Source organism: Papio anubis, chromosome 2 (assembly GCF_008728515.1).
Source record: "Papio anubis isolate 15944 chromosome 2, Panubis1.0, whole genome shotgun sequence".
In the NCBI taxonomy this organism is placed as follows: Eukaryota; Metazoa; Chordata; class Mammalia; order Primates; family Cercopithecidae; genus Papio; species Papio anubis.
The window spans coordinates 66900956-66908996 of record NC_044977.1 but is presented as its reverse complement, the minus strand read 5'-3'; the positions used below and the strand labels follow the sequence as shown (position 1 = coordinate 66908996).

The following is an 8041-nucleotide window of genomic DNA, read 5'->3' as shown; positions in this document are numbered from 1 at the left end:
GGTTCCAGTTGTTAAATATTTTGACTATCTCCCCTGCTTGGAGCCATTTGAGTTGCTAACCTTGCTCCACAAAGAAGCAGCTGTCAGCTTCTTGCTAAAAAATAAATTTAAATTCTGACTCCAGGGTCATTCTGTTATACTGATTAATCTGTTAGATTGTCAGTATTTGCCACCATTTCATTTGTGGGAAGCAGAGCTTCTAGATTGAGTCTAAGAGGAATTCAGAAAGTCTGGCCATGTCTGTGCTGATGGAGTGGGTGCCCTGGAAAGCCAATTTGTATGAGGGCTGAGGCCCCTCCTGGGGGACAATTCATCCTGATGAAATGGGAGAACCAGGTACGGAGAGCCTGGCCTTGTCAGAGAAAGCTCAGTTATAAGATAATGGCATGGTGCCTGACACCTGATTTCTCCCAGCTCTGATTGGCTTCTCTGTAGCCTTAGAGCACAGGGCAACAGGTAGGGAAGGAAGAGTTTTTCTCTACAAACTCTGGGGTATCTCTCTGACAGAGCTGGACATAAAAGAGATAAAGAGACATTCTTCCCTCATTACACCACAGACAACCCACCTGTGTTTTATTCTACACACTATGAGCACACTTGTTATGTTATTGGCAGGGCCTGGCAGACACTTTAGTGCTGTTGGAGAAGATGTGTGGGCCCCTGTTGATGGTTTTGGGTCCTATTTAACCTCCCCCGACACCCTTCCATGTCCTTAACTTGTTGGAAACAGACACAGGAGGCAAATGGGCTCAGATTAAATGGAGCATGTGGCAGGACAGTTATACTGGCTGTAATTTTCTTAAAATACTTTGGTATAGATGATGTGTATATGTGTGAAGTTAAGTTTAATACGTACCCTGGGAGTGTAGGTTAACATTTCAAGCATTCATAGTCTGTTTACCTATTACTACATAGAAATCCACCCTAACATTTGGTAGGTTAGAAAGCAATATATGAATCTCTCTCATGGTTCTGTGGTTGAATGGTCTCAGCTGGGCAGTTCTCAGAGTCTTTCATATGCTTGCAGCCTGATGGCAGCAGGGGCTGGAGGCATCTGAAGGCTCATCTGCCTGGATATCCAAGATGATTTCTTTCCTTATGTGTCCAGTGCTTGGGCTGGAATGGCTGGAACAATGAGACTAGCTGGGCATCTCTTTCTCCATGTGGTCTCCCCATGGGACTAGCTTGGGCTTCCTCATATTATGGTGATCTCAGGGAGCCAGACTTCCAAGAGAGCATTCCAGGAGACCCATGCCAAGGCTTCTTATCACTTAGCCCTGGAAGTCACGTGACATCACATCTCCTGCCACCAATGCTGACTGTGATGGCGGACTTTATGTATCAAACTGGCTAGGCTGCAGTACCCAGATAGTTGTTCAAGCATTATTCTAGATGTTTCTGTGAAAGTATCTTTTAAAGATGAGATTAACATTTACATCAGACTTTCAGAGTAAAGCAGATGGCCCTCTCTAGTGAGGGTGGGCCTCATCCAATTAGTTGAAGGCCTTAAAAGAGAAAAAGGACTGTTCTCCCTTGAGGAAGAGGGAATTCTGCCCATTGACTGCCTTTGAACATGAATGACAGCGTTTCTCCCCTGAGTCTCCAGTCTGCCGGTCTGCCCCATAGATGTGACTTGTCAGCCTCCCCAGTTTCATGAGCCAATTCCTTAAAATCCCTCCCTGCCTTTCTCTCTCTCTGTTTCTCTATCTCTGTTTCTATTTCTATCTATCTATATCCTATTGGCCTAGTTTCAGAGGGAGGGGAATTAGATTTCCAAATAGAGGAGCATAAAAAAATGTTCAGCCAGCTCTAATCCATCATAATTCTCATCTGAAATTCCCACTGTCTGGGTAATTAGCTGGGATTTGAAAGAGCCTAAATAAGACTCCACCTTCCAGAGGTGGCTTCAAGTATCTCGATCTGAAATCTCCAGTGAGGGGTTTTTATTTGCATAAGGGATGTGTAGAAGTAATAATTTTCACCAGATGAGTGATTGGTTAAAAATATTTGCTTGCCAGAAAGACTCTGCAGGCATCACCACCTTTGAGTCAAGGAGGTTTAAGACCCCGGCCAGGAAAATATAACAGCACAAACTGAAGGTTAGAAGGTCACTTAGCTCTGTGTCCTCCAGTTCTCAGAGGCACCTGTTGTTTGATCCAACTAAAAGGGAGTTGATTACGAATGAATGAAATTCTCTTGAAATTTTCTTATTGGAGAGCCCAAGTATAGAAAACAAGATGTCTCTGAGTTTACAGAACAGGTTGCATGATTATTTTGAGCCCACATGCTCTAAGAAATGATTACACAAACAGAAAATTTGGTCTAAGACTTGTTTTTGTTCTAACATGCTACATAGCAGTGAGCTATGGGGGAGGAGCCACTTAGCTCCCAGCTACCTCTAAAGGTTGGCTGTGACCAATATTGCCTCCTTGTTCCAAATCTGATAATGTCGAGCAGCCCTATGGGCTTAGGTGAGTTGGCAACGGAGCTTCTCTGTCTCACATAGACCTTGGGATTCACGTGACTTTGCTTTGCATATTTAGTTGCAGGCTAACGAACTGGAACTGGGAAATTGGAAGCTTGGCGAGGCTGGCCTGCAGCAGGCCCTACTTCATCTGATTACTGGAAGGAGCAAGTGGCACAAGCAACCACCATACTTGGCAAGAGTAGGTGGCTCCTGCTGTCCTTGCTTAGTGCAGTGGCCCTGCCCAGGACAAAGGTGGCCCAAGAAATGTCAGCTGGGCTCATCTCACCAATCATATTCATTACTCCTCCTTCCAAGGGGAGGAGCAGGGAAGAGCTGAAGGGGGTCACTCTACTGCTGTTCCCTTCCAGGGAATAGGGAAGAAGCCTCCTGTTGGAAATAAGAGAATAGAGGAAGGGATACCCCAGCAAAGGTATTTAAGACTCTTGCTGATAATCCTAGATACAGCTGCAGAGACAATGATGGAATCCTGCAGGGGCAGTGTGGACATGAACCACTGACATTGAGGATATTATTGTGACACTGTCCTCACACTGGTGATGGCTGAGGAGAGCCCTATTTTATCCACATGCATTAGTTGTTTCCTGATGGAGACATGAGGCTCAGGTCTGACATTCCCTGTGAACTGCCCTTTCTTCAGCCACTTTGCACCAGTACAGTTCTCTGACCATGGTGGGATCTAAATAAGTATTTGTTGAGTTAATGAGCCCAGCAATAAGAGGCCAGGGCAGGCAATGGGTCTGGTATGAACATTAGGGAGGTTCTTGGTATGTAATTTTGCAAACTTGAATGATGTGCAGATAAACAACCTCCTTTTAAATGAAAGCTGACTTGTGGACTTCTAGGGTGGATTTACCATTTTAATTTAATTTTTTTTATATGTTAAGGTATTTATTTTGAATTTCAGAAACTACAGTATTTTTGATTTTTAATTAAGAAAAGACATTTTAGAATTTCTAGATAGGACTTTGAAAATAAACATAGCACAATATACACAAAAGTAAATGACATTGCATTAAATTTTACATTGCTTTGCAGTTTCAAATTTCATATGAATGTTCTAAAACAAATTTTAAAATTCTTTTCAATGTTTTGCTTCCCTCGGTGTTCATTATTGCCTATTTATAAAGTCATAAAAGGCCAAAAAATAAGTTTTTACTCATATTGAAAACCTGATTTTTTTTTTTCCTTAAAATAGGGGCCTCTCACTATGTTGCCCAGGCTGGTCTCAAACTCCTGGGCTCAAGGGATTCCCCACCTCAGCCCGCTGAGTAGCTAGGACAATAGGCCTGCATGACCACACCCAGCTGAAAGCCTGTTTTTTTTTTGTTGTTGTTTGTTTGTTTGTTTGTTTTTTGAGACAAAGTCTGGCTCTCTCACCAGGCTGGAGTGTTGTGGCATGATCTTGATTCACTGCAGCCTCTGCCTCCCTGGTTCAAGCGATTCTCCTGCCTCAGCCTCCCGAGTAGCTAGGACTACAGGCGCACACCACCACGCCCAGATAATTTTTGAATTTTTAGTAGAGAGACGGGGTTTCACCATGTTGACTAGGATGGTCTCGTTCTCTTGACCTCGTGATTTGCCCGCCTCGGCCTCCCAAAGTGCTAGGATTACAGGAGTGAGCCACCGCGCCTGACCGAAATTCTATATTTTTATCCTCTGATGGACGAGAACGGAGGGGTATCTCCCACTCTCTAAGCTGGTCCAGTTCTAGTCCTAGGCCTGTAAATGTAGATCACAATCCTGATGAAGTCATGGGTTCCATCAGTGTTATTCTGGCATTCTTAGCATAATTGTCATGAACATATTTAAAATAGTTTAGGCCACTGAGCAGGTGTAGGTTGTCCCCATAGCCAGTAAGAGGAGAAAGGCCATTTCCTGTCTAACTTGATTCCACCTGAAATTATCCATTTGACTTTGGGACTTGACTGAATGTTGGTATGTTGGCTGAAATGACACCAAAATATTGACTGTAATGGCAAGGGTAAAATGTACTCCTCTGTTTTATTAATAGCTACTAATATAATTTTATATATATATTTTGAGACAGGGTCTTGCTCTGTCACCCAGACTAGAGTGCAGCAGCATGATCTCAGCCCACTGCAACCTCTGCCTCCCAGGTTCAAGCAATTCTCATGCCTCAGCCTTCTGAGTAGATGGATTACAGGTGCATGCCACCATGCCCGGCTAATTTTTGTATTTTTAGTAGACAGGGGGTTTCACCATGTTGGACATGCTGGTCTTGAACTGCTGGCTTCAAGTGATCTGCCTGCCTTGGCCTCCTCAAGTGCCAGGATTATAGGAGTGAGCCACTGTGCTTGGCCAATTTTATAATTTTTTTTTTTTTTTAACAAACAAACAAAAAAATAGCATCCAACCATATATACTTAAATATTTTATATATATATATTTACATTCATAAAAATAATGATTAGTTTTCTGGATGAAGAACTGAGGCCCCAGAGTTAACTAGATCAGTGGCTCAAGCTAGGCTGCATTTTAGAATCAAGGGCAGTGATGTCCAAGTCACAGTGACCAGTGGCATCAGAATCTCTTGGGGTGGGATCCTTTTATTACTATTTTGTAAAGGTCCCCAAGTTAAACTTGAAAAGTGAATTAGGTCATATTAGGTCAGAGATTAATACAAGTTATACTACTGATTATCTCGCCCTAGCAAGTATAGGTTAGTTTTTGTGATTTTCTTACGGATGCTGTTTCTAATAAAAGAAGAGGTTGATCTCTTGCTCAATGCAACTAAAAGGTGAGCTATAAAATCACACAAGTGATCACAACTCTACCCAAAGAACAGTGGTGCACCATACTTAATCTCAGCGCTAGTTCTTATCCCCAGGTGCTTGTCATTCATCTTGGGACTTCAAAATAAATATAGATATAGATATCCAGGAACTGCCTCAGACTAGATAAGTCAAAATCAATCATGAGGAGAGATACCTGAGCATACGAACTTTTAAAAAGGTTCATGATTTTGATGCCTCACCCTGGATGGAACTCTCTCATAGTATGCCACATGGTATGTCCTTAGCTGTATTCAGTAAAATTACAGGGAAGCAGATTCCAGTTTAAGAGAAGACAATGAAAATAATTTAGAGCGACCAAGTAAGAATGGTCTTTTTTTGTTGTTCTGTTTTTGTTTTTGTTTTTGTTTTTGAGATGGAGTCTTGCTCTGTCGCTAGGCAGGAGTGCAGTGGCACGATTTTGGCTCACTGCAACCTCCGCCTACCCGGTTCAAGCGATTCTCCTGCCTCAGCCTCCCAAGTAGCTGGGACTACAGGCGTGAGCCACCACGCCCAGCTAATTTTTGTATTTTTAGTAGAGATGGGGTTTCATCATGTTGGCCAGGATGGTCTTGATCTCTTGACCTCATGATCCGCCCACCTCTGCCTCCAAAAGTACTGGGATTGTAGGTGTGAGCCAGTGCGCCCTGCCTGGAATGGTTTTAAAGCAGTGAGCTCTCTGTGGCTGGAAGAATAAAAGCAAAGGTTGAATTATCACTCGCTGGGAATGCTATCAAGGGGTTTCAGTAAGTACTTGGATCACATGATATTTGAATTTCCTCACAATTCTTAAGTTTCTATAGCCAAGACTTCCAACAGATCACATTTAATGGATATAGACATTGTCATGAAAACTCATGATTTTACCAGAAATTATCACAGTTATTTTGTCTGTAAAATGGATTAGAATTTAGTAGTACTGGTGGAACATTGCCTCTGACATCAGTCTTATTGAGGGGAATACGTTTCCCCTCCTCTTCATGCTTGGATGGAGGGAAGGGAAATTCTCCATGCTCCTTCAAAGCGAGAAGTGTAGGAAAAAGCTCTCTGAACCCTCATTCATTCCTTCCCAACAGAGAACTGTCTCATCCCATGGGTGATACAAGGAGGAACTGAGCGTGTGTGGTCCAGCCCTTGGTGGACCTTGAAAGTTAACTGGTCTCAGAATGCAAAGATGGGCTCTGCCCCAACAAGGCAGAGGCTCGCAGTTCTTTCCAATCAGGGAGAAATATTAGTGTCTGATTGGAGAAAAACTCAGCCTTCTCTGTTTCAGCTTATTCACTGATAAAGTGGATATTTTTCTCTTCCTCTGACTCCCATTTCTTATTTCTCAACTTGTTCCAAAGTGAAGAGGGGAATAAGAGAGTTACCTGTTGGTGTCCTTAAACCCCTCACCTATCACAATACAGCAATAAACTGTAACTGTCCATCTCTATGATACTTGTGTTCTGAAATGGTATTACATTATTTTTTTCAAGTCAGTGAACTCTCATATTCTAAAGAATAAAAAGAACAAAACATTATATAAAATCCCTCTTTCTTTACTGGCATAAAAAATTTGGGATTTTTAACTACTGAATTGTCTGTCCCTAAGAAATAATAACATTTTTCAATTTTCCAGTTTATTGGGAATAATCTTAGTCATGACCTGCAGAAGTTAGTCCTGGACAATCTGGAGAGGGGTCTTCTTTATCTTTGTAGACTGTTCCAAACCAAATACAATACAGAAGTTCTTCTCTTAAATAACTAGTCAATATTTGTAATTTTTCCAGTACACTTAAATCTTCACTCTTATATTCATCTTCATCCCATTCTTTTTCTTCTTTATCTTCTTCAAGCCTCTTCTTCAAGCCTCAACCAACCGTGTTTCCCTGGGAACCTGAATATTTTTCTGGGTGTCCAATTGTTGACAGACTCACTGGTTTCTTCTGAGATCTCCTTCTAGCTTCATTTCATCTTGCCTATTTTTAAGTTGCATTCGAAACTGTTCTGCAGCTTTTTCTTCAGCTTGGTTATTCATGTGAATCTTTTTTCTGTAGCTTTCTAATTTTTCCTCTGCTTTCCGTTTTAATGATGCCTCATGACCAAATGCCACTTTTCCCTGTTTTGATACTGAGAGGAATCGGTTCAACAATACCACCCCCACTCTCACCAAGTGCCTGACCACTTTTATAGCCCATCTTTTGGAGCAAGGCAAACCCTTTGTTTTCACAGCCTAGTGCATTCTTCAACCCATTGTCACGTCTTTCTTGTTCTTCTTTTAAACTCTTCTGCCTGAGTTTCAAATTAGCTTCCTGTTGCTTTTCTTCTTTTCAATGGGCTTCTCAGATTTGCCTTAGCATTTGCAAGCCTGGTCTGATATCCTCTTGGACATTAATGAAGGAATCAGACATTAGTCCTCTTCTTCTGCCATGTTCAACTTCACATGGCTATAGTATTTGACAGTTCTCTACTCGCCCTGGTTCAGCTCCGGGGAGTGTGTGCTGGGCATGCACCCACCGACCAGTGTTGGACTTCCGGGCCTCAGCTCCCTACCATTTTTATCATTTCTTAAATTCTCAGAATTGGAGAACTAGGTGTGGTGGATATTTTCTCTTTGTCCCTCTAACCTATGCTATGTTCCCTCCTTCCACTCTGCTCTATGTCCTGGGAGGCTGACCTGTCTGAACCTTATCAGTGGGCTCCCTTGTCTTTTGGCATCTGATTGGGTTCAGCTCATGGGGAGCCCAGACTGTGAAGTGAGGGCATTAATTTTCCACTT

General features: G+C 42.3%; 1 pseudogene; it reads right to left on the bottom strand.

Annotated features, from left to right (window-relative positions):
* Positions 1-6917: 6917 nt before the first annotated feature.
* On the bottom strand, positions 6918-7771 carry LOC101002182 (annotated as a pseudogene).
* Positions 7772-8041: the final 270 nt, after the last annotated feature.